The 26,736-nt window shown below is 36.5% G+C and overlaps 1 long non-coding RNA gene across 3 annotated transcripts; it reads left to right on the top strand.

Moving 5' to 3' along the window:
- The first annotated feature begins 928 nt into the window (after positions 1 to 928).
- LOC131278334 (uncharacterized) lies at positions 929 to 26,185 on the top strand. 3 transcript variants are annotated; one of them, XR_009185677.1, is made up of 5 exons: positions 5,600 to 5,748; positions 12,676 to 12,731; positions 24,599 to 24,969; positions 25,232 to 25,315; positions 26,038 to 26,185. It is a non-coding gene; the product is annotated as an uncharacterized lncRNA (long non-coding RNA). The 3 variants fall into 3 exon arrangements; XR_009185680.2 differs by lacking the exons at positions 5,600 to 5,748; positions 12,676 to 12,731 and adding an exon at positions 929 to 1,107; XR_009185678.1 differs by lacking the exon at positions 12,676 to 12,731.
- The last annotated feature ends 551 nt before the right edge of the window (positions 26,186 to 26,736 follow it).

The raw sequence follows: 26,736 nt of genomic DNA on the forward strand, positions 1-26,736 counted from the left end.
GTGGCCCTGCCCACTCCTCAGGCTGGGGGAAGAGATTCATCCACAAGTTGGGCACTTGCTAAATGTACCAAGGTAAAGTGAGATCATCCCAACTCAAGCCTTGGTTGTCAGTCAAGTAGCTTTTTTCTTATATTTATCTGCTGTGAGATAGTATCTCCTTCTGGGCCTTTTACCATGTGCTGAAAGGAGCCCAGACTTCTCCCACTCCATCCTTCTGGGTTCAAATCCTAGCCTCTTCCACCTGAGCCTTGGTCCTCACACTTGCTGCCAGGACATCACAAGCTTCCACCACAGAACAAAATGGGCATCATATTCAGCACAGAGCCTGGCACAGTGTGGGTCTTGGACAAATGCAACTTCATTTTCCTACAGAGAACTCTTTCCAAGTGGAGTAAAGGTGCTTCTCTTGGTCTCTGCCAACATGAACTGGTGGAAGCTTCATTCTGAAGTCTTAGGCCTACACAGACACCTTGTCTGGCCCTTGTGCCCAGATCTCATGGTCCTCGCACATGCCAGGCCATTGCCAGTCCTCTTTCCCTGAAACAGCACCTTGCTGCCCCTGCATCACCCACACCGGCCAGGCCAACTCAGAGGGAGCAACCACAGCAGGGACACTTTGTTTATCCTTTCCAGTAGCCAAAGGGCTTTAAAGCCAGCCATCATTTTTCTTGGTTTCAATGCACAAGAGAAACTTCCTATTCCAAAGTAGGAAGAAGAGGAGAATTTATTTTTAAAGAGAAATTAAAAGTCAGAAGCTCATGGTCAGAAAACCAATCTGTCATCAGAGCACCCAAAGCCTTAAAGCACAGTCAGCAGGATTCAGCATCCTCTCACGTTTGCCTCTTGGTTGTCATGGTGACTTCAGAACTGTTAACAGACTAGCAGCCTCATTGGCCTCTAAGATTGGTACCCAACCCTCTTGACCAGAGGGTCTCAACCACACAAAGGGACATCGGATCTCAAAAGGACACTGAACTTCTGGACTTCCTATCTGGAATGTTTACTTCTGAGCTCAGTTACTAGGAACACCAGCTAAATCCATTTCAAGTACCTCTGTGGGAATGAGGAACACAAACTGGCAGCCCTCTTCCTATTCTGATGACAAAGGTAGGGAAGGGGTCATAATTGAGGCCCTGCAATATTGCCCTTACTCTCTCTAAACGTCTGCTTTAGGGAGTCAAGATCTTGCTCCTAGATACTGCTCGAAGCTTAGCAGCCTCCCTAAAAGCAACCAGCTCTTCTGTGAGTGGGTATTTAAAATTCAAACCCAGGGATGATTGACTTCAAGTATCTAATTCTTTCTACCACTCCATTGAACATTCATTTAGCCTCAGTTGCTTTGTGGGCTGCTGATACTTTAGGCTGCTGGGAAGCTCATTGAGGGAGGAGGTGAATGGTCCAGGGCAGGGACAGCTAATCTCCTCCCCGTGCCCACTGCTTTGGAGGATTTATTCGACTACCACCAACATCAGGAGCCAGCAAAACCAGGATAAAGTGCCAGAGATGGATGCAGGTGCTCACTGTCTGCCTGCCCACCCCCAGGAGACAGGTTGTCCCTTGCAGGGACAGGTTGACAGCATCTGATTTTGTGAAGTCACTGCTTAGAGAGTGACTGAATCCTTCTAGAGAAAAAAGAGGTGCTTTTTCTCCAGAGACAGTAGTTGAGAATGTTCTAGAATTTTTTAATGGAGAAGGAGTTAGAGGAGGTTGTATATATGTGCAACCATGGTATGTGTGTGTGCGATTGTGGTGTTTGTGTATACACTTGTGCGTGCACACTTTAGAAACATCTTCATCTAGAAACATAGCTGGGAAGCCTTTGTTTCCAGTGCTGGACTTCAGGGTAACAAAAACCACTAGCCTCTGATCTCCAAGGACCTTGGAAAGGCTACACTGGCCCCAGGATATTTTCCTTGAGGTCCACTGTTCTACATCTTGTGAAAGCATCTGACATTCTCTCCGGGAAGAAGGCCATTGAACCCTCAGACCTTCATCACCTGGGAATTTCCTTAGGCTGGTTTAGAAATGAAGCCCTCTCTTTTTCTTGCATTGACAAGCAGAGACAGCAAATTGTCTGCTTGTGAAGGAAGTCTTAGCTCAATTCTAAATTGGCCTATTTCTTTCTTGGTTCTTAGTTTGTGTGTTTCAGAAAACAGTGATATTTGTAGCATTTGTTGAGTGCGTAAGGTACCAGAAATAAGGAAAATGACGTGTCTAGCAACAGTTTGGAGGAACATATACTTTCCCCCCCAATTTCGAGTCCAAAAGATGGCCTTCCCATGCTAAAGCATCAAACCCTGATGCATTTGTTAGTTTCATTTGTCTTTTCTTTCCAGGGAGGGCTTGGGAGCCAGAGGGTCCCAGGCCTCCTTGGAACCCACATGACATGCCAGCCCCACGCTCGCATATTACCCTACTTTCGCACCTGCCCACACTACCCTGAAGGCTGCTGTCCTGATACTGCCTAGTTGTTTATCTTGATGGAACAGTGTGCATGTGTGTGTGAGTATGCACATGTGTGTTTGTGTGTTTGTGTTTGTGTATGTGTGTGTGGGAATATGTAGATGCTGCTTAGGTGGGTTTTGGTGTCACAGGCAAACTAACTTCATTGTTCAAATGCTCTCTCCTATAAACAGTGCAAACAAGGAACAAAGCCACTCTCCTACTATTATTTGTGATCATAAAATATGCATTTGCAATAAGTTAAGCATTATGGAAAGGTAAACAGCATTGGAGCCAAATGACAGTCAGGCAACATGTGTGATATTTCATTCATAGCAAGTTCAACCCCTACTCACGGCCTTCCCTGCTCTGTTGGGAGGTACATGAGAACCCAGATAGCTTCTTTTCGGATGTTTATTTTAAGCTATATTGAAGTTTTCATCTTCTTCCTGTTGTTCAAGTTGGAAGTAACCATGTTTAAAGGTAGTTTGACATCTCTGTTCTTGTTTTATGGTGTGTTTTTTGTTTCGATGTATCTGTTTTACGTTTGGAAATAAAAGTATGTATTTTGGTTTATGAAAAAAATGTATTCTGAAACTTAATGTATCCTATTATCAATGGAAATTTCTTGCAGTTTCATAATCATAACATACTGCATCAGGAATATAGGCATTTGCTGACCTTGCACCGAGAAATGAAGTGAAAGCAAAACAAAGCAGAGTAGGGATAATGAAAATTACTCATTCTTTATATTAACTTAAATTCTGGTTCCAAATCAAGATGACAATGAAGCATTTCTAAGGTAATTTTCTTCTTGAGAATATTAAATCATGTTATAACAATAAAAATCATTATATAATGAGCACAAACTGGAACTTCATCCTACCCCACAAAGTACTCAGCTTCTAAATCTATATGATTATGGTAATAAGGTCACAAAGCAGACATCTATTGCATACAAAACTCATAACCTCATACCTCATGTACAAACTTTGTTCCCAGAAGTCACATTCAGAAACCAATTGATTAAACATTGGTCTTCATTCCCTTAAGCCAAAAGGTGAAACTTTTTCCCAGTTGTCCTTTTGTGAACAAAAGAACTGCCTTTATTAAATTATCCAATAATTTAATAAATAATAAAATTATTTTTACCTTGCTTTAATATCAATATATTTGAAACAGCTTACAAAATGTATCCAGGAAGATAAAAATACATTAAGAAAAATCAGGTGAAGAAATAAAACAAGGTTATTAGGGTTAAAAATAAAAATTATATGCCATGAACTTATAAAAAGTTGCTAAAGAAAGGCTACAAATCTTTGAAATTCATAGTTAGCCATAACAAAGTAGGAAATATAAATGGCTAGCTAGCTTTACAACCATAAGATAAAAACCAGTTAATTAACAGAGCACATTTTCACCCAAGAATACTCATGAAATTGTTATTATATATCATAAAGGAATATTTTTAATGATAAGCTTGCCGAAAATACAACAAAAAACATCATAGGGTCATTATCTGAGACAGAGTTCAGCAGATGTGAAACATAAATGACTCAACAAGCAACAATCTTATCATCTGGCTGAACGCAAGTTTCACTTTACACATATCTCAAAAGGGACAGCTGCATTTTCTTCAGGTTTTCCTCTCTAAATAATATTTTTCCCAGTACAGCTTTTGTTAAGGTCGAGCCACTCTTAAGTTCAAGGTTATGTCCCAGATGCAGGATTATACTACTTTCTAAGAATTTTCAGGCCACAGTATTAAAATATCAATAGCAAATGAACAATTGAAGGTCTTCTACAGCTAAATTTACTTTATTCTTACCTTCAAAGATTTCCCAGGATTTTAAGTGAGAAAATCGGAGATACATAGTGTATATATCATAATCTTAGAAAAGATAAAAAGTTATTAAAAAGTAAACTAAATAAATAACCCATTGCGTGCATTTTTAATTAAAAAGCCTAGCAGTATATTCAGTGATAAGTGAAAAGTAGCTCTCTCAAGCTGGGAAGATTACAGAAGTTCCTAACAATTTACTTTATTGCCTGATTTAAAATATATATATATATATATTTTAATATCTTATGAAATCCATTGTAACATGGTGTGAGCCATAGCACACAGATCCAAATAAAACCAATACGATATATTGATAATAAGTATTGAAAATTTGGCATATATTTACATATGCATTTAAAAATTCTTTCTGGAAAATTTCCAGAAGTTGTGGAGCAAGTTGCTATATGGAATTGCCTGTGGTACAGGAACACAGGATCAGGCAAAATAGAAACTTTCAGCAAATGACTGCTTTATTACATATACAGCACAAAGGTTTTCGATTATTTCCCCTAGAGAAGATGACTGGCTGAAGTAGAGATGGAAATTCTTCCTTCCGACTCCTAACATCCTAACTTCCCCTTTTTTAAAAAAATATATTTTTTAATCTTTAAAGTTTAGATTACATAAATGTATCACTTCTCCTTTTAAGGCCTTCATCTGATTAGATGAGACATGTCTCATTGCTGAAGACAATCTCCTCAGTTGATTGTAGATTTAATCAGCCATAGATGGAAAAAGTAAAAAACTTACTAATGATTTAAGTCCAAAAAATGTCCTCACAGTAACAATTGCCAGTACTTGCTTTACCAAAAAACCGAGTATCATTACATGGTTAAGTTGACGCAAGGTCCTAACCATCACAGTGGGTCATATTCACTCTTGATCGCTCAGTTACAAACACTATGATGTACTATAAGAAAATTATTAAGAATTGTGAATTCATAAGCTTTCTAATCAATAGTCTCTGCTGTTTTAGCCTAGAAATGTGAATGATTAACGTGTCCTTTGTCCTTTGTGATGCTATAATGCTGCTATGCAGGCAACCTCATCATCCACTACCCAAAAAACAAATGTCTAAGAAGAACTAAATACCAGATGTGGCATTTGCATGTTCTGTATTCCCTGTAAAACTAAAAGCTGAAAACCTTCATGTTCCTGTTCAGTGTACCATAAACAGAACAGAAGACCCCTCGAGACACTGTGTCTCTCCTGTGGAGGGCTGGCCACCCCCCACCAGATGGACTTGGTTACTTCCAATGAGGTCATTCCTCAGGAGTTGCAAGAATCATTGGAGTTCTGAGGTTTGGAACCCCTTAAAAGGGATGGTCCCCAAGCTGCCAGTTGAAAACTCACCCAGGAGGGGATGCTCTGCCTGGGACCATTTTTCCAATCAGGACTTGATGAGGTGCAAAAGAGACTTCTCAGCCTCTTGAGAGATCATATGTTGTGTTTTTCCCAATTTGGTGAGTGGTTGTATATACTTTCATTCTTTCCTATGTCTTTAATCACTTACTCTTCTTTTCTATGATTGTTCAATTGTTATAATCATTTGATAAAACCTGAAACTCATTTGATTGAATAAAGCTGCCCTTGCATAGGATTTAGAGTTTCTGTGCTTCTTAAGCAGAACACCCTATCTCTCCAATCCAAAAGGAGAGATGATGCACAAAGTACAAAGACCTACATTGTACATTTAGAATGATATTTATAATATTTTGCTGGATAATAGTTTCAAATTTGTTGCATGCCACCAAAAGCCTTAAAAGATTGCCACTGGCTACATTAATTTTTAATTTATAATTTCTTACTAATTGAATATACTTTAAAAATGAAATAAATTTATGAATACATGACTTGCTCATGAAAGTATGGCCTTAATAACATGTCTTCATTTGTGTGAGCTTTATAAAACAGGTACAGAGTTAGAACATTGTATAGCAAATGATCAAATAGTGCTTGAATGTGTTAGCCAAAAGTGATATTTTGAAAATACGCCAAATCTTAAAGTTAAAAAAAACACAATATTTACAGAAGTGTGATGTCTCATGATGATGGAGGAGGTTGTTGTTATGGGGGGAGGAGTGGGGTGAGGGGAGTTGAGAGTCTATGGGGACCTCATATTTTTTTAAAGTAACATTAAAAAAATAGAGACAAAAAAAAATTCACCTAATATATCTTTAAATATATTTGATTAGGTTATTTAAATTTAGTTTTGAAAATTCTTTATTTTACTTAAAAGTATGAATATTCAAATAGAATTTGAATTTTATGATTCCCTTTTAAAGGTATATATGACATGTAACTTTAACCCCCAGAAAATGTATTTATGCAAGCATTTTATTTTTAAAAATTATTTTATAGATTGATTTTAACCTTTACATTAAGAATATTTAAAATTATTAGGACTACTAAAAGCAAAAAGTATGAAATATTAATGCCTAATTTTGACTATATGCTATAGAAGTTCACCAAAAATTTTTTTCAAAATTTGTAAATCTGTATTTAATTCCATTTCTAAATATTAAGTAGTAAACTTATTTTATGCTGAATGCATATTATTTAAAAATAAAATAGTCAATAACAGTTTCCTCATAATTAGAAATGATACCTTTTTATTGATGGATTAAAATCTTGATAAAGGGCTGCATATAATCTAGACTTTTGTTATTTGTTTTTTGTTTTAACTTTTTGACTGATATAGATATACTCCAACCAAAATAAGGAGATTGATTATTGTTGTTTCCATTAATTAATATACTGCATACTTTCTTTTACCAAGGCATTATTAGTATCTTATTTCTTAATCCACAAGGGTATTTATTTCTAATTTTATTTATGCCCAAAGTTAGCAGGTACACTAAAGATTAGTGGCAATTTTATACATCACAATGTGCAATTTGCACTAAATATGGTTCTAAATTTTCAAAAAGTATAGAATTAAATAGAAATTGTTAGATAAGAACTTTAAGACTCAGCTGCAGTTTTTCACCAAATGGGTAAAATGTTTCAAGTTGTGTCTATAGTCTACAAAGTTCTGTGGTAGCATAAAGGAACCAACAAATATCTGCTCCAGCCTGGGAAGGCATTTATTTAAATGCTTTCTATTAGAAAAGTTCAAATATCTTCCATTACTCCTAAGACCTTATGTATCTATTTAGCTTAATTTAATAGTACATTTTAAATTCTTGTCTCTCTTATTTTTAAATTCTCTTTTATATTGACACATTTGAATTCGTTTCCAATTCCTATCATTACACTACCTTTGCCATTAATTTCACTTTTACCTAATTTTAAAACATGGAAAACAACAATAAGTAAGGAAATCTTTCATGAAACACAATATTTGAAGAAGAAGCATTCAGATTTTTTTAAGTACAATTAGACATCATAATTCATTCACTGTGAAAAATCCTATAAATTTCTAGGCCCAGGCTATATACTGGGAAGACAAAAATAAAACACTTCTTTCCTGCCCTCAAACACTCCAAAGTCTAATTCAGAATTGAAATAAAAGCAGGTGATGATCACCTTGTACAAAACAGCTGCACCTACCACCAGACAATCCCATTAACTTCTCTCTGAAATTGTATCATTTATATGCATTTATATCATTTATATGCTGGTTATTTTATTGTCTCTCCTACTAGAATGTAGGCAGTACAAAGGCAGACATTTCATAACTGCCTGTACTGTCACAACCCATGAGAGTGCCTGGAACTCAATGATACTTAATTTAATGAATAAAAATTCTATTAGGAGCATTTTCTAACATTACTGTAATCCATATAAGGAGCATGTGGTCAAGACTAGGAAAAGATCATTTCAGTAGGGAATGAAAGTTTGAAAGTAGGGTAAGATTTAACTCTAGAATAACTAGCTTATTTGTTGTAGGAAGTAGGAAAATAGTTAAGTCTAACTTAGAGATGTGGGAGAGTATGGTGCTTATCAGAGAAATGTAAGCACTTGGCACTTGACAAGGAAGGAAGGTAACAGTGAAAGTTCATACGTCTTGCTAAGGATGGTGATTGTTTGTCTGAAAGCAACAGGAAGCTACTGAAGCATTTAAAGCATGGGAAGAAGGCAAATTATTAGATTACGCTTTTAGAAAAATTACTTTGGAAATAATGTAGAGGATGAATTAAAGATAGAATGACCATGCTTCTCATTTTGCCTGAGAGAGTCCAAGTATATCATGTTGATCAAGAATAATTATTAATAGCTCCCCTTGAGCTGTCGAAAGTGCTCAAGTGTAAATAATGCTTTAAGATAATTAAGTTAAAGGTGGTACATTTGGGGTAGGGGAGGGTAAGCCCAGAAGTAGAAAGATCAATTAGTAGTTGAATGCATTAATAAAGGTAAGTAATGGGAAGTGACTGAAATAGAGCATGGTACATTTGATACAATGAAGGTTCTGTACAAAAAATAAAGATGAGAATGTTGAGGTGGGGTAGAAGGTCATTAGTGGTCTTGTCAATCAAATTAAAATATTTAGATTTAAGGGAAATGTAAAACAAATGAAGGGCTTGAGAATTAGACATACATGATTATATGTGTGTTTTAAACTGAACACTTTGGCTTAAGGATGGAAATAAATTTATGAGAATAAGACAAAAGGCAGGGAAACTGTTGAAATGTTGAATTCATTTAGAAAATAAAAGAATAATAGACAAAGGTAGAAGTACTGGAGATAAAGATCTAGATTTATTCAAGAAAGTTCTCTGGAAAAAAAAAAAGGGATTTAGGGATCAACTGAAAATGTTAAATTGAGGGGAGCAGAAGGGATTCCGGATTACTCTCAGGATTTTATCTTGACTAACTGTTCTTTAATTGAGTCACTGAAAGGGAAAACCCTGGGAGTAGAACAAATTTCTGAGGTAGGTGATGACTTCTATCTTTGAACTGTGGTATTTTAGATGCTTTCAAGACATATGAATGTGGAAAACAATTGAAAAAAGAGATACAGAATTCTGGAGAGATGTGAAGAATACATATGTAATTATTTCGGTTATGAGCATACAGAATGAAACAGAAGATCTATGAGGGAACGGGATTGTTCAGGAATGCCTTTCAAATGGTATATAATTAACCAATGAAAACTTCATCATTGAGATGACTGTATTAAGAAAACAAACTTAATATGAAACAAACAAAATTATACTTGCATAAGGTATTACGTAAATTTTATACTTACATAAGGTACTCCAAACAAATTGAATTCTAGTAACCCAAAGACTGTTCCATGTGCTTTCACAAAACATCATTGTCTCCTAAATAATTGCGCTGCATATTTTCCACATCCAGCAAAAGTTGAACAAGAAATCATCATGTCTCTTTTATTAGGATTTTTATTTCAGAACTCTGAAAATAGAATGACATCAATGAATAAGAGCTACACTCTGGTTGTGTAGACAGGACTGAAGATAAAGAATTCCTAACATATATATTTAAGTTAAATGTTCAAAGCTTGATTGGAAATTCTAGAGGTTGTTATTGTTTTTAATGGCTTCACAAGGAGATTTTTTATGTTTTTATTCTTCAGCTGCATTTTCAGATATGTCAGCATAGAGAAGTTACGTATCACAGAAAGAGGAAACATTATGAGTAATGCCTCACACTGATGCAAGGACAGCATAATGTTCATATTAAGTATTAAAGATCAATAAGCCAGGAGAAATGATTTTGTGTCAGATTATGGGGAACCTTAAATATGCTTAAGCTTTATTCTGTAGATATTTTGGGCCCATTGAAAACTTACAATATCTATTTATTCAACAAGTATGCATGGAACAACTGATAGGCAACAAGTGTTCAAAGTAAATATTTGACAAAATGATAGGTAGGTACATAGATAAAACAAAGTTTATCATATAATGAAAATGTTGAAGCTAGGGGATGAGTAAAATAAGTTTATTTTGCTATTTTTTCTTATGTACATCTTTCAAAATTTCACAATAAAAACTTAAAAGTTTTTTTTTTAAACTGTTAGACACTAAAGAAGATTGTAAAAATAAATAAAGCAAGCCCTTGGTCTTTAATGAGTTGGATGTCTAATGGAGAAACGCTCTCATACAATACCTGATGAAATAATTACTTCAAGTAAAACAACCAACAAAGAATTATGGTTAAAGAGAGAGAAACAGTTATCATTTTTTCTAATGATGGGTAGAGAAAGATGGCATCCAACGAGACATTATAAGGAGTTAGAATTTAAGCTGGGATTTCAATGGGCAGAAAAGGAGAGAAAAGCTGAGAAGACAGCTAGGGGTGACAGGGACATTCCGTGTTCAGAGCAGAAATTGTTCTGGAAATATTCTGCAGAGTAGAGCAAAGTGGCAGAAATGTGAGACACAGAAAGCAGTAGGGGAACAATTAAAGTAATCTAAGTGAGTAGCAATAAGTACTGAATGAAGGTGATACAGTTGAAGAAAATGATAAATATTAACCAGTTTGTTAAAACTTATTAGAAAGGATATAGTCAAAAAATTGAAAACTATTTGCAGTAAAAGACTTGCAATTCAAAAGACCTTCAAAGGTCGTTTTATCAAATACACATCTAAGGGCTGAACCACTGTGAGGTCCTCAGCATTGATAAAATTATTTAGAGAAAACCTTCAGAGCCAAAACAAACAAACAAACAAAAAGCAAATCAAATAAACAAAAACCAGTACCCTGATTCCTCTGTGAATTCCCTTTTATCTCTTTATCTTTTGAAATCTGATATTCTCACCAAGGCAGCTTACCCAGATAGGCAAACAAGACCTTAGGTCATTATGTTTGACCCCATACAAAATAAAATCCATGTCTTAAACCCACCCCTATAGGACAGACAACACCTCATCCAATCACTAGAAGTCAAGCTAACTTTCTTTATATGTCTGTAAAAATCATTTGCCATCCCTAGAACCCTGAAGTTACTTCCATTCTTCCAAGTGATCTGGTTACCTTTGCTGCAGCAAAACTTTCTTGTCCTGATTAAAATGCTGTAATCTGCATATTCCACTCTGATTTGTCTTTAAACAAGTTTGAGATATAGAAGTTGCCCTCTGGGGCTGTGAGCTCTCCGTCCAGCAGCAAATGAAGTGATGCACCCAGGAAAGACCCCTTTGTGATTGCTATCTGATTACCAAGACTCTGCATCCCCAGATAACCCTTTCTCATTTATGAACGCCACAATTTGGGATGAGTTCAATTGCTTTTTTATTTAAGACTTTGGTTTAGGAAACTTTGGTTTGGGTTTGGTTTCAGTTCTATTGTCAGATCTTCCATTTGGTTTCATTTCATTTCTCTCTCCAGCTCTCTAACTGTCTCTCTCTAGAAACACAGGATTTAGGAATACATAAGGGATGCTAAACCAACTCCAAACTTGGGTCACATGGTGTGGGGTTTGCCAGTCCTCTTGGTCCTGTGTAATGGTCCTCCTTTCTATCCATTATGCTGCCTGTGCTCAGTTCCAGACACTTGTCTGGAACTTCTACTCACTAGGGGATTCTGCTAAAGTCAAAGCAGTATCCAAGTGGCTGAGCACACAAATTACTATAGAAAAGCTTTAATCCTCATGTTAAATATTAAATAATAACCCCATTTGCCCCATCTGACAAGAACAAAAAATACGATAAAAAAAAAAAGAAATATGAGTGGAGCAAGGAAGGAAAACCAGTTCTTTTATAATACATAAACTAGGGAGTTTTTTGTGTTTTTGTGTTTATGTAGTGAATTATGGTTGAAAAAAAATCTGATTGAAGCTAAAGCTCTTTATTTGTACCTGTCAGTTTATTTGATATATATTTTCTTACTTCCAGATTATAATACTAAATTAACAAATAAAAGTCCCAAGAAAAACTCTATGGAAATTGAATAAAGGTAAATACGGGGTTATATATAAATTAATACTCCAAAAGTCCCAGAAATTAAGAAAACAAACCCCAATACTTCCAATATAAAAAAAAAAAAGTATTGTAGGATCAAATTGAAATATTTTGAAAATTCAAGTGCACACAATCAAGGTAAACTCTGGCAACAAGACTAGAGTAATATTATTAGTTAAAAAAAAAACTATGTCTTCTGAATTATCAGCATGAAGTACGATGTAAGCATAAAGTTTTATTCTACTTTTGTATGTTCTTCTTAAATTTATTTAGGTTTCCTAATCAAATATACTAGCATATATCTCCTAGATGTTTAAAATAATGAAAATGTACATTTACATTTAACCAAATTGAGTTATTTTTCTGACAAACTTTATTTCAAGAGTTATTGTGTTTTGTAAGATGTTGGCTTTAAGACAATTTCCAAGATTGTTTTGGGAACTTAAGATGCAAGTTATGCACGATGCATTTTAATTAAGGAAAAAGTGTAGTTTTGTCCTAAAGTAATTTGCCTATGTATTGCAGAATGAAATACAGAAAGTATTGGACAAAATCAAAATGGATATAAAATGTTCTAGAAGGTTAGTAGAAATGCATTTTACTTGTCATGATCAATGCCACGATTTGATTGGCTTAGAAATTTCTAAGAGCTTTCATATCAAAATTACATTCATGCAAAACTAAAATTTGCTTTTCTTTCTGTTAAAATTAGATATTTTCTTGGATTATTGGTCTGCCTTTAGGGAGAGGTTATAATCTGCCTAGAAGGTAAAGATTCTGTGGCATATCAGAATTTATTCCTCACAGATACTTCTATTGATTTTATTATCCTTTGTCCCGGCCCACGGGACGGCAACGAGGGCTCTAAACCTGCGAGAAAGAATGGTGGGACAAGAGACACGAAGAATGACAGCAAGACAGTGTTCTGATCAAGCTGCGAATTTTATTGAGGGAACAAAGCATATATACTCTTGGGAAGGGGAAGGGCGGTGGGTGGAGGTGGAAGCTAGGGATTGGCTACTTCTGTTGCTGAGGTAGAAGGCGGACTTCAGTTTCACGTCTTGCGCCTGCGCACTATCTTATCAGTCTGGGCAGTGGCGGGAAACGGAGAACAAAGGAGCAGGGAGGGAGAAGAACAAGGAAGTGACAGGGCAGATTTGAGTTCTGCCATGATGTGGGACCCGCCATGTTGTGGTGAACTAATTATAGTTTACTCAAATGAGAAAGTTGGCTCCTCTCTGGCAGCCGTGCTGCTGGCTCTGCTGAGTTCAGCGTGTACTTTATTTTGACTGCTCCCAACAATCCTTTGTTTTTATTTTTTGTTTTATCCTTTGATTTTATTTTATTGTTTAAGAGATCAAACTTTTTACTTGGAAAAAAAGAAACAATTAAATTTTTGTGTACTGTTTTACACTCTTGTTTCCTCCTGTACTTACTTTTAAATTCTTTTATTGTTATTTCCATTAGGTAGGCAACCAACTATTGTTTATCAGTGATTTATAATCCTATTTAGCCAAGTGTTCAACTCTCCCAAAAACTCTTGACATTTTCCCTTCTCAAAATAAAATCCTAAAGGATATTATTATTTTTTTACTTTATTTTAAACTCTTGGATTTTCCAGGGTGTATTTGTTCTTTCACCTTATAAAAAGAGAAGTGCTAAAAATAGTTAGATTCATTTGATATGTTATGAGTTGCATAGGAAGTGTTGTCAAATTAAATGTGTTTTCTAACCTACTGCTGGTTAAATTTGTATGGGTAAAATATTATTCATATACATATTTAGAGATTATATTAAATTTTTAAAGATGTGACAATGCTGTCATTGTCCATGGTATGCCCTGTACTAATCTGCATATTAGATAATAATAAAATATTATTGATCATAATTTTAGTTATTCTTTAAAAAGAAAGCTATGTGCCACAAATTAATCAAATTTCCTTTTCAGTTACATTATTTTACTCTGATGCTTCTCTGAATGTGCTACAATTCTGAGTTTCATCTTTAGGGAAAAAAAAAGAAATTTAAAGTAGAAGCAAGGTGAATATATAAATTATATTCTCATCAGTTAACATAATCCTGGTCTATTAGTCAGGGTCCTCTAGGGAAACAATAAAAATAAGACATATCTGTAAATAGTATAAGATTTTATAAAACTGTCTCACAGGACCATGGGGATTCACAAGTCCAAATTCCATATGGGAGGCTGTAAGTCAGTAGTTCCAGTGAAAGTCCCCAGAGGACATTAACTGTCTGAAGTAGAGATGGAAATTTTCTCCCTCTGAAACCTGAAATCACTTCTCATTTTAAGGCTTTCAACTGGTTAGATGAGCCATCATTCATTACTAAAGGCATTCTCCTTAGTTGATTGTAGATGTAATCAGCCATAGATGCAATTAACTCACTGATGATTAAAGTCCATGGAATGTCTTTGCATTACAATAATCCAGTGCTTGCTTGACCAAACAGCAGGGTACCATTACCTGGCTAAGTTAACAAAATAGCCTAATCATCTCTATCCACCTCTTGTCAACTTGGCAGTCATACATATCACTTTAAGCCATACATAGTCTCTAAATAAAAACAGCAGCAGGCATATGTTTTTTCCTTTAACAATACTCAACTGTCCTGAACCAGAAATGCACTAAATCCCTCCAGAATAGGTTGTGAGTCCTTGGTTAATATTTACTACTAAACTTGACATCTTTAAGTACTATGACATGAAACTAATACAACTTACATCATATGACAAGGTGATAAGATAGGGAAGAAAACAAAAATATGTACATAAACAAACATCATTGTAACAAAGCAAGGAAGAAATCTTCATAACCATTTCAGTCTTCATTTCTGTAACTAGTCACATGGTCATTACTAACTTCTTCCACTACCTATCCATGTTGCCTTTACTCTCAGCAAGAACATCAGCTTGCTATGGTTTTTGCCTGGTGGGGAGACTCAAATTTTCATTCCTGAGGAACTGGGGCCATTGTTAGTCCTGCCAGGATTGGGTTGTTGTAGTTTTCCATTGACTTTAAAAAAATAGGGCATGGTAGTACTGAAGCACCCTAGGGGACTTTCTGTATTCCAGGCAAACTGTTCTTTACCTTCATTGTGGAGATGCAGTTCTATTTACACTTGATATTTAGGATCAATTACCCCAGCCAGTAGAATAATCCCCTTCTTTGCCTTTGATTCAGAGGCCTGAGGAGTCCAAAGTGGCTAGGTGGCTGGCTTAACTTCCAGCTCAAAGGGATCATTGTGGTATGTCTCGAAGGAAGCACTCCTCCTATTGAAACTAAGACCTTTAAACCAGCAAAGCTTAAGGTTTCAGGGACAGGAGGCAACACTTTCCTAGTGGATTACTAGGGATAAGAATGAGTGGTGTCATTCCCATTTCCACCTCTTGATTCCTGGCTATGGGAGAAAGAGCACCAAAGAGTGGACACTGATTTAGAACACTGCCCCAGGCCTTTAAGATATTGACAGTCTCCTGGAGAACATTGCCCCAGCCCTTCAAGGTATTGACTCCTAATTGGTGCCATAATTGTGTCTTCAAAAGACCACTCCACTTTTCTATCAATCCAGCTGCTTTAGGATTTGGGGGAATATGGTAAGATCAGTGGATTCTATGAGCAATGCTTCCTTTGATCAGAAGTAATGCTGTGTGGAATAACAGGATGATGGATAAGACATTCAGTAAGTTCATGGATGACAGTTTTGGCAGAAGCATTGCATACAGGAAAGGCAAACCCGTATCTGGAATATGTGTCTATTCCAATTAGAACAAACTGCTGCCCTTTGCATTATAGAAGTGTTTCAATAAAATCAACGTGCCACAAGGTTGCAAGCTGATTACTTCAGCAAATGGTGCCATATCAGGGGGCTGAATGTAGGTCACTATTGCTATAGATTGGGAACTTAGCAGTCACATAGCCAGGTAAGCCTTACTGAGGGGAAGTCCAACTTGCTGAGCCCTTGTGTAACCTCCATCCATACCACATGGCCACTTTGTTCATGACCTGACTGAGCAATGACTAGAGTGGCTGGAGAAAAAAGGCCTTTCTCCTTCCAAGAAAAATGAGCAGCCAGGTGCACTGCTCAAAGTTCTTCCCCTGGGAAGATTCCCCCTCACCACTGTCCTTTAGAGGTGTCCCAGAAAAGGATTGCAGCTCTGTTCACTTTTAGGTGGTACCTGCATATTGTGCACAACAATCTGCAAACCAGGCTTGAATCTTCTCTTCCTCAATCAACTGATTGTAAGGAACTCCCTAAGATGCCATAGTTGCAGACTGGGAATGAGAAGGTAATTTTTCAGGAGTGGTGGTCATGGACATTTGTGCCATGTTCTCATATAAGTTACTTGTGCCTTTAAGACCTGTTTGAGTCCTAAATCATATATACCACTTCCATTTTATGATGGAATGATTCTGTGCTCAACCAACTTTATGGATTGGTGGGTCAGACAACACCCAGCTCTAATCAGTTGAAGCATCATGGTAACTTGGTGGCCCATAGCTAAGCATTCAGTCTCTAAGGCCCAGTAGCAGACCAAAAACTGTTTCTCAAAAGGAGAGTAGTTATATGCAGAGGATGGCGGGATTTTGCTTCAAAACCCTAAAGCTCTGTTTTTTGATTTTCTTATAGGAGCCTACATACCTAGAAATTTCACTGAGGTAGAAGTCCCCTAAATTTTTGTTGTGTTTATATCTCATCATCTTACATGCAAATGCCTTACCAATAAGTACAGAGTAGTTGTTACTTCTTGTTCACTAGGCCCACTCAACATGATATCATCAATATAATGGACAAGTGTGGTGTTGTATGGGAGAGATAGATAATCAAAGTCCCTGAAGACAATATTACGTCATAGGCCTGGAGAGTTGATATACCCCTGAGGTAGAACAATGAAAGTATTTTGGCTGGCTTTGTCAGCTGAAAATAGACTGTTTCTGGTGTCCTTACTTACAATGATTGAGAAAAAAGCCTCCAAATCAATAGTTGAATACCAAGTATAGGGCATATATTCATTTCATCAAGCAATGATGCCACATCTGGAACTGCAGCTGTAATTGGAGTCACTACCTGGTTAAGTTTATGATAATCCATTACCAACCTCCAAGATTTATCTATTTTCTGCAGAAGCCAAATAGTAGAGTTGAATGGGGATGCATTGGAAATCACCACCCCTGCATCCTTCAAGTCCTTGATGGTGGCACTTATCTTTTCATTCACTCCAGGAATATGATATTGCTTTTGATTTACTATTTTGCTAGGTACAGGCAGTTATAGTGGCCTCCACTTGGCCTTTCTTACTATAGTAGCCCTCACTCCAAAAGTCAGGGAACCAATGTGGGAATTCTGCCAGTTGCTGAGTATGTTTATTCCAATTATGCATTCTGGAACTAGGGAAATAACCACAAAACGGGTTCAGAGACCCCCTGGACCTACTTTGAGAGGGACCTGAGCTAAAGTTCCATCGATCACCTGACCTTTATAAGCCTCTGCTCTGACTTGTGGACCAAAGTGACATCTTGTGTCTCTTGGAATTAATGTCATTTTTGAGATGTCTAATAATATTTCCTTGTCACAAGGCTACTGCCTTCACAACAGCTAGGAAATTCTTAGACTTTGCTTTTTCTACCTGGGGAATTTCTGCTTTATCTCAACAGACACACTTTCAATTTACTGGAACTGTAATCAAGGAACTTTGCCCATCAACCAAAAGCTTTACTGTCCCTACCTTCCTCAACAGTTGGGGAAGGGGGAATGAACAAATAGTATCTTAAGATTTAATTATCTGAATCTTCTTTCTCTACCTTGGCTTTTGGTTCTTCCTTTTGTCTTGATGGCTATTAGTTCTAGCCCACTGGGAAAACACTGGCCAATCCCCTATAAAGTCATAATGTGAACATCCTTGAGACTTATTATTGCTCCTGCTTTATCAGGCTCCAACATATTATTATATGAAATAGCTAATTATTTCAAGGAGCTAATCACCTATACCCAGTTCCTCCATTCACAGATCTAGCCTGCCTTCCCCAAGATTGCTCTACAGCAGTCTCTACGTGACATTCAACCCAGAGCTTTGATATATTGGAAGAGAGGTCAGTGACAGAACTGCATTAAAACATTGATGAAAAGAACCTTATTGAGTCCTATTGACCAACACTACAGCAGTAAAGTTACAGGGAATTGAACCCTGGGTTCGCCTGTCATAAGTAAAATGTACTTCAAGCCTTTAAGAGGTTACTTCCATTTTGGATCTCAAACTAAAATTGAAATAATAATTCTACAAGCAGATGATGCAGAAGATGTAGGCAGATTCTTCCCAAGATGTTAGAACAATTAAATGATGCTGTGATCACATATGAAAACACACCTGAATTTTCTTATCTTAGTCTGTTTCTTCCTCTTCACCATCTGTGTAAACATTCTCTTATTCATTACATTCCACTTACAATGCCCAATATTTATCCTCAATAATAATACCCTATCTTCACCATAATTTTCTTTTATCTTCCCTTTACCCTATTTCTGCTATGTACTCCTACCTTGAACATAATTCCTTAGTCCTTCTTGTACACTATATAGTGAATAAAACAAATCAGAATCACTGCTGGGTCTATATCTATCCCCCACTATATTAGTCAGCTGATGTAAAATACCAGAAATCAGTTGGTTTATATAAAGGATATTTATTTGAAGTAAAAGCTTACAATCCCACTCAAGGTACCATAAAAGCTACTTTCTCATCCAGAGTCTGTTGCCATGTGTTGACACAAGATGGCAGATGATGTCTGTGAGGGTTCTGTCTTCCTTCTCCTCCCAAGGCTCCCTGGTCCATCTTCTTCCAATCTCAGCCACAGGCTGGGACAAGTTTCATCTCTCTCCTAGGACTCATTCCTCTCTGGGTTCAGTTGCTCTGTTCTCAGCATAAGGTCAGCTGCAGACTATCAGGCTCTTTCTCTTCTCAGGACTTCTACCATATCTGTGGAACCATCCCTATTCCTCTGTGTTCTTCTCCTATGTATTTACTTCCTGGGGCTCTAGCTCAAAACTCCAATCTCCCTTCTCTGCGGTGAGGCTTCTCTGTAAGTCTCTGCCAACCAAGGGGATAGGAGACTCAACATCCTACTGATGTGGCCAAATCAAAGCCTTAATCATTATTTAATCAAATAAAAGTAAAACCTCTGAATCCAATACAATCTAATGTACCCAGAGGACCAGACCAATTTACAAAGAAAACCCAATATCAAGTTTTGAAATTCATAAATAACAACAAACTGCTATGCCCACTAAATCATATATCAGGAATTCTTCTAATAACCACCCCTCTCTTATAGTTAGAGACTTGCACATGACAGAAAACATTGTATATCCCATGAGATAAATCTCCTTTTTGGAATGATTCTGGGCTGTGCCTTAAAAGCCGGAGATTATAATGTGCTCTCTACGAACCAAAGAATGTGATATTTTCACTAGAAACCAGACAGAAAAAATTGTTACTTTGTAGGACATAGTAAATATTCAGTTTCTGTATGGCAAGACTCCTTTTACTTTCATGAGCCAGAAGTACACTGTGGGTGGAAGACCTCCTTTAAAGACATCATTTTTCTCCAAGTACTCAGAGAGTTTAATAACATAAAAAATTTTATTCCACTCAAGGCACAAGTTTCTGGTGTGCAAAACAGGTCAGGAAAAGGAAATTGTTGGTAAATGGGACTAAAGTATCAGATAACAATGATGATGATAATGACTATGAATCTTTTTTAGGAATGTATACCAATTAGCTCTACTTGCCAATATTCCATTCCTTAAATATGGTAGGTAATTGTATTAAACTCTTCAAGGCTACTGTTTTTTGTATGAGGACAAAAGACTTACAACTCACTATCCATTAAATGGGTTAGTTCCTGTTATACCACTTATGCTAGTCCTCAAATGGCTATATATAATAACTTTCAAAGGTGAAAGTTAGAAATATGAAGGCTTATATGACATCTTCCTATACCATTAAAAACTCATGAAGAGACTATTGCCAAATTAGAGACAGCATTAAATGGATCTTGGAAAAACCAATAAATAAGGCTAAATTCATGGGGTATTCTATTTTTGGTATTGTCCCCCTTGTAATTGGGGCAGGTATCTGTCGCATTTGTAGATATATTATGAATACAGATGATACTTTAAAGACAGATAAATCTACTTCCCATCTAGAGCAGACGATCAGCTCACCAACTGATGAAGTATTGGAACTTTGCAAAATGACTCTACAAAATTGATTAGCATTAGACTATGTTCTAGCGTCCAAAGAGATGTGTATGCACAAGCAGGGACCCAGTTTTGTGTTTTTGTAAATGGTAGTTAAGAACTTGTTTGCCAATAGGTATGGGCAGCATAAGCCCTTGCTAGAGAATCAATTAGGTTTACAAACATTCTGAATCTAATTGATCTGAGTCTCTTCCTGGATGGCTTCTAGGGTCATGGGTACTCAGGCTCAGAGATGTCCTAATACTGGCATGTATTATCCTCATAACCATATTCATAATATCTTTCAGTCATTTTCTGATCTCTCTACTCTCAAATACTACTATGCAATCACAAACTTGAAGAATGGTACAACTGAGTATGCAAGACCACTGTGAATGTAACAATGACTTTCTCCAACTTCAGCTAAACTGTGAAATCAGAGGTGAAACACGAGAGAATTTTACTGGTGACTGAGAGACTAGCAACACCTTTGGTCAAGTCCTCATAACCAATGAATGACAAAAGGGATAAAACTGATAAATACTGTATAGAGAAATCCCTGAGGATATCTCAGAGTCAAAAAATCATCCATATTCTACTATGTCTGTGAATTCTCTCTTGAGTTTTCTCTTTCTCTTTTGAAATTTGAAATTCACATCAAGGCAGCTGACCCAGATAGACCATCATGACCCTAGTTCAATACATTTGACCCAATAAAAATACAGCCCACTTGCCTAAACTCACACTTATAGGATAGATAAAATCCCATCCAATCCATAGAAATCGAGCTAATTTCCTTTTTAATGTCTGTAAAAATCATTTGCCATCCCTGGTACCCCAAAGCTCCTTCCATTCTTGCAAGTGATCTGACTTCCTTTGCTGCAGAAAAATTTTGGTGTCCCAAATAAAATGCTATATTCTACAAACTTGACTCCATTTTGTCTTTTTGACAAGAATATATCTAGGAGTAGGCCTTTTGGGATTTGTACTGTTTAGCATGCACTGTGCTTCCTGCACATGTATATCTATCTCCCTCAATAGGGTTAGGAAGTTGTCAGCTGTTATTTCCTCCAACACCCTTTCTGTCTTCTTTCTCTTCTCTTCTCCTTCTGGAATGCCTATAATGTATATGTTTGTGCATTTTGTGTAGTCATTCAAATCCCTAAGTTTCTATGTGAATTTTTTCTATCTTTTTATCTATCAGTTCTACTATCTGATTTCAGATATACTGTCTTCCACATCACTAATTCTTTCCTCTGCCTGTTCAAATTTGATGTTACTTGCTGAGAGTGTAGTTTTGATTTCTTGGATTGTGCCATTTATCCTCATAATATCTGTTATTTTTTTATGTATGTTTACAATTTTTTCAGTATGCTCTCCCAGTGTTTTCTTAATATCATTAATCTCTTCTTTCATTTGACTCAGTTGGTCCATGATATTTGTTTGGACAACTTTGATTAGTTGTTCGATGTTCTACTTCTCTTCCTGGTTTTTGGTTTGTTCATTGGGTTGGGCCATGTCTTCTTGTTTCTTGCCTTAGTTTGTATTGTTTTTGCAGTCTAGTCATCCTTTTATCTTGAAGGGTTTGTTCAGCTGATTAACTTCTCCCTCCAGTCTAGGGTTGTATTTAATTGCTGTTTGTGTGTTTGTGTTACATTTTCTCTTTGACACATTGTTCTTCTTATTCTATTTCCTTGTTGTTGTCTAAATTCCCTTGAAGGAAAAAGATTAGTGCCAGGAAAAGCAAAAGAAATAAGAAAGGAAAAAGGATAATAGTAGTATTGATAGTAAAAGTTAGCAGAATAACCACATAAGTCCTAGGGAAATTAATATTTAACTCATGTAAGCCACATAGAGTTATAAGAATAAAAAAAGTGGAAGACCTACAATGAAATGGGAAACTGAATATGGAGAAGTATATAGTATGAATTGATAGGCCAGAGTGATGAAGAGAGAGGGAAAAAGAAAATAAAGGACAAAAAGAGAAAGAGTTAATAAAAGAAAGAAAACAGAATAGAAGAGTTAGAAATAAAAAGCCAGAAAAATTGGGGGTTTAACAAAGAAAGGTAGAATGTAAGAGCTACAATAGAAAGCAGAAGGCACAAAGATTTAGGAAGGAAAAGAGTTAGCATTGCCAAAATTATTTTACATGCAGAAAAGAGGAAATTGAGTAAGAGTGAACACAGCAAACAAGAAACAAGCTGGCAGCACCTAATTAAAAAAAGAAAATAAAAAGAAGAAAGGGAGGATAAAGAGGAAAGAAAGACAAGAAAACAAACAAACAAAATCCCAGACAAACCCACAAGCAAGGAGTCAACTGAACACTAAGGAAAAAACAGCCTTCCCTCTTAAGCCCTTGAGGAGCATCTCAGGCTGCCAGTGTTTAGCAATCGATTACTCTGAAGCTTTCTCATTGCAGATTTTGAAGTGGGTTTTAGTGAGTAAACTAAACTAAATTACAAAACAAAGGTAACATGTTTTTTTTGTTTTTTTTTTGTTTTTTTTTAAGGAAAAATAAGAGACCCAAGGGAAGCTAATACAATAATAATGTCCGTGTTTTCCCTGTCCTAAATTATCAGCTAGATGTTTAACATCCCAGTGCGCTAATACTCTAAGTAGAGCTGGGAATCAAACTAAAGACCTTGTATATTCCAGATAGAAACTTTTCCACTGAGAGAAACTTTCTTGCTGGTTTGATTAGTTTTTCAGAAAGCTATCATCCCTTTCCCTTGGGCAGGATTGACTCTATGCAACTGGATAAACTGCTGGTTAGGAATCTGTCTTTCCCCCTTTTTATTCTAACTGCTTTCTCTCCCAAGGCAGCAGGACACATGAGATTTCCCTTTTGAAATTCATATGGGACCCTGTTGACTTAACTCACCACAGAAAAAAAAAATGTGTCTCAGCCTTTTTGAGAGCACCCACTCCTCTCAGGGAACCCTAAATATGCTCTTGGGAGCTTATTAAGCACTTCCTACTGACCTCTCCTTTAGGATAGTTGCACAGGATTAGTTAATTGCCTGACTCCACCTTCTCCCAGACCAATTTTCCCTATCCCAGGATGGTTAGGTAAATCAGACTGCCTTAGGAGATTTCCCTTTCTCTTCTTCCTGGTTTCTCTTTGAGCCAGCTGGTGTGTTCCTCAAAGCTCAAAAAAGGGAGTCCAGACAATCAAACCCACACAAGGTAGACACCTCTCCACCCTTCACCAGAACCCTCTCACTCTCGGAGTATGCCTCTGCTGGCTACATGTCACAAGAGTCTGGGATCACCACAGCTTCCTCCCCTGAGGGTGGGGCTTAGCCATTCCATAGTTCCAGCTTCAAGTGCCAGAAACTAATGGTTTTACATTGATCAGTCTTTTTGTCATCCTCTCTCCATATTGATACCCTGCAGCCTCCTCCTTTGTGGGTTCCCAAAACAGCTCACTCAAGCAGGATTTTGCGCCCACTCAACCATTTTTTGTAAGAGAGATGATGTGGGTGCACTTAATCAAATGTTATCTTCAACATGGATCTTCCAGTTTGTCTTTTCACATCTTGGAGAGCGCTTTTGACAGGAGCATCACTATGTCCTGTGGTTATTCATTTCACTTTTCAGCACATTTCCTCAGAACTCACAAAGTCCCACACAGTCCTGTTTCTTTTCTCAAAAATCACAACAAATCCAAGCTTCTTTTACATAACTGTTTCTCAAATATTTTAGAATTGTCTTCACATCCTGCCATAGCCATCCCAATTGCAGACATTTTTCATATTTGTGTTTAATAGTTTATGGTTTACTAACAGATTCTAAAAAATTCAATAATGTAAAAATTTTAGGTGCCAAACAAAGAACCTAAGTAAAAAATTCCCCTTATATTTCATATGCTTGAATGTCCTAGTGCTTGCCCCAGTGCAAGAATTCCATACAGAGTTCTGAAAATATGACTTCCTTAAGGATAATTTAGAGAAAGCAATACTGTTACACAGTGTGTTTTTACTCATTTATAGAATATGGAACAAAAGGAAAAGTTATTTTCACTTTCAACTATAATGTTCTCTATGCCACAAATTACAAATATTATTTCCTACTTTGATTTATTAAGGAGATAATCACAAAATGATGAACACCAGAATGGATATGGCCTTAAGATATTATATAATCTAGCCTTTATTTTCAAAATTAACCAAATATCACAATTTTATTTTCACAGTTGAAATTACAATGGCCCAGAGAATTGAAAGATACAATTAAGATCAAAGAGTTGATGGTGAATCATGCTCCCTAGGATCAATTATGGGTCCATGCAGGGCCATCCTATTCCACTTAGGTAAATTAAATTATAGCCAACTAAATTTAATTATCTGTGTTTCAGTACTGGTTTTTAAATTCTTTCCCCCCAGTTTTCATTTTGAAAATAATGAGCCCCATTCTAATTTTCACCCCTTTACAATCTCCTCCCATTCCTCTTTCCACTTCTACTGTGAGAGACCACTAATAAGACTCTGAGCTGGGAGAGGAGGAAGAAAGAAAAATATGCCATTCCCTTTACTTCCACACTCAGGTTCTGTCCCAAGTAAACAGGTATCTTTTTCTTTTATGATTCTTACTGGCTAAAAAACATTGTGAATAATCATATAATTGCATTGCTTCTACTAACACTAGCTATTATTAAATTTAGCTGCTTAGTGTATTCTTTAAATATAACTTGTTAATTCATTTTTCTTAAGGATTTATTTTATTTATTTATTCCCTGTCCCCTTGCTACTTGTGCTTGCTGTCTGCTGTCTGTGTCCATTCACCACACATTCTTCCACTTGTCTTCTTTTCTCATCTTCTTTTTTAGCAGGCACCAGGACCTGATCCTGGCACCTTCCGATGTGAGAGAGAGAGAGAGACACTTAATCACTCAGGCCACCTCAGCTCCCTGGTTTGTTGTATCTCTTTTTTGTTGCATCATCTTTTCACATCAGCTCTCTGCATGGGCTAGCCCTCCACGTGGGCCAGCTTGCTGTGCAGGCAAGCTCACCTTCACCAGGAGGCCCTGGGAACCAAACCTGGGACCTCCTATATGGAAGATGGGAGCCCAATCACTTCAACCACATCTGCTTCTCTAATGTATTTATTCTTAAAGCCATAAATAACTATTGTAGTGACATAAGTCAATACTACTAATCAAAGAAACATTACAAGAGTGACCTAAAATAAATGTATTTCCTGGTCATATATATTTATGAAAATACACAAAGCATGTACTTCTTGGAAATTCACAGTGCACATTAGCATAGTAGCATATGAAGATGAAAGAATTTTATAAATTCTTCTGTAATAAACCTCCTTAATTCTTTGTAATTCAGTATTTTGTTAACATGTTGAAACACAGAACATCATTTTATTAAGTCATGTCAGTGTGCGTGCATATAAAAATTTTTGGTTTGCTTGTATATTTGTTTGTCAGAATTTTTGTTGTATTATTCCCCAAACCTAATAATGCCAGTTTGGTCCACTGTTCACATCATAGATAAGTACAATAATAGGTAGATATGAATGATTAAATAATAACTATTATCAACATTTAAGAATTTATGTTGTATTACTTGATTTATCATGTTTAGCAGTTTTCTTCCAAAGTTGTTATTCTCTCTCCTACAGGTGACTAAATGATGTCTACCACCACCACCACCACCACCGCCACAAGGAAGGCACGATCCCTTCTCAGATACCTTTATTTGATTGCATAATGCTTACTTGCAACCAAGAAAATTGTCTTTCAAAAATAAAATGAATTCTCCTGTCTTAATTTGTCAGGGTTGCTATGACTAATATTGTACAACTGGTTGGCTTAAAAAGAAAAGAATTATTGTCTCATGGTTTTGGAGGCTAGAAGTTCAAAATCAAAGTCATGATGGATATTCCTCCTCCCAGGGTCTATTTTGTTCTGGTCCTGGCTTGCCACAATCATTGTGGTTCCTTGGCTTTCATCACTGCCTCCTCAATCGCATGACTTTTCCTTCCCTTTCACAGGCATGTGTTCTTTTCTTGATTTCTTCTCCTTATAAGCACTTCAGCCATATAGATTAAGGCACATCCTCTGTCAATTTGACCTCATCTAAATAGGATTTATGAAGATTCTTTTCACATATGAGTTCACACCTTAACTAATAGTACCTTCAGAGTACTGTTTAGAAAAGGTTTCACTCCCACAATGTGGTAGTTGCAACACTATTTACCTTTAATCACTCTAGCCTGTACAGTCATTTCTTTCTTTGCCAGTGATTCAGAAGCATTAAGAACCCAAAGAGGCGGCGGACTTGACCCAGTGGTTAGGGAATTCGTCTACCACATGAGAGG

This window comes from Dasypus novemcinctus, chromosome 4 (genome assembly GCF_030445035.2).
Source record: "Dasypus novemcinctus isolate mDasNov1 chromosome 4, mDasNov1.1.hap2, whole genome shotgun sequence".
Taxonomy (NCBI): Eukaryota; Metazoa; Chordata; class Mammalia; order Cingulata; family Dasypodidae; genus Dasypus; species Dasypus novemcinctus.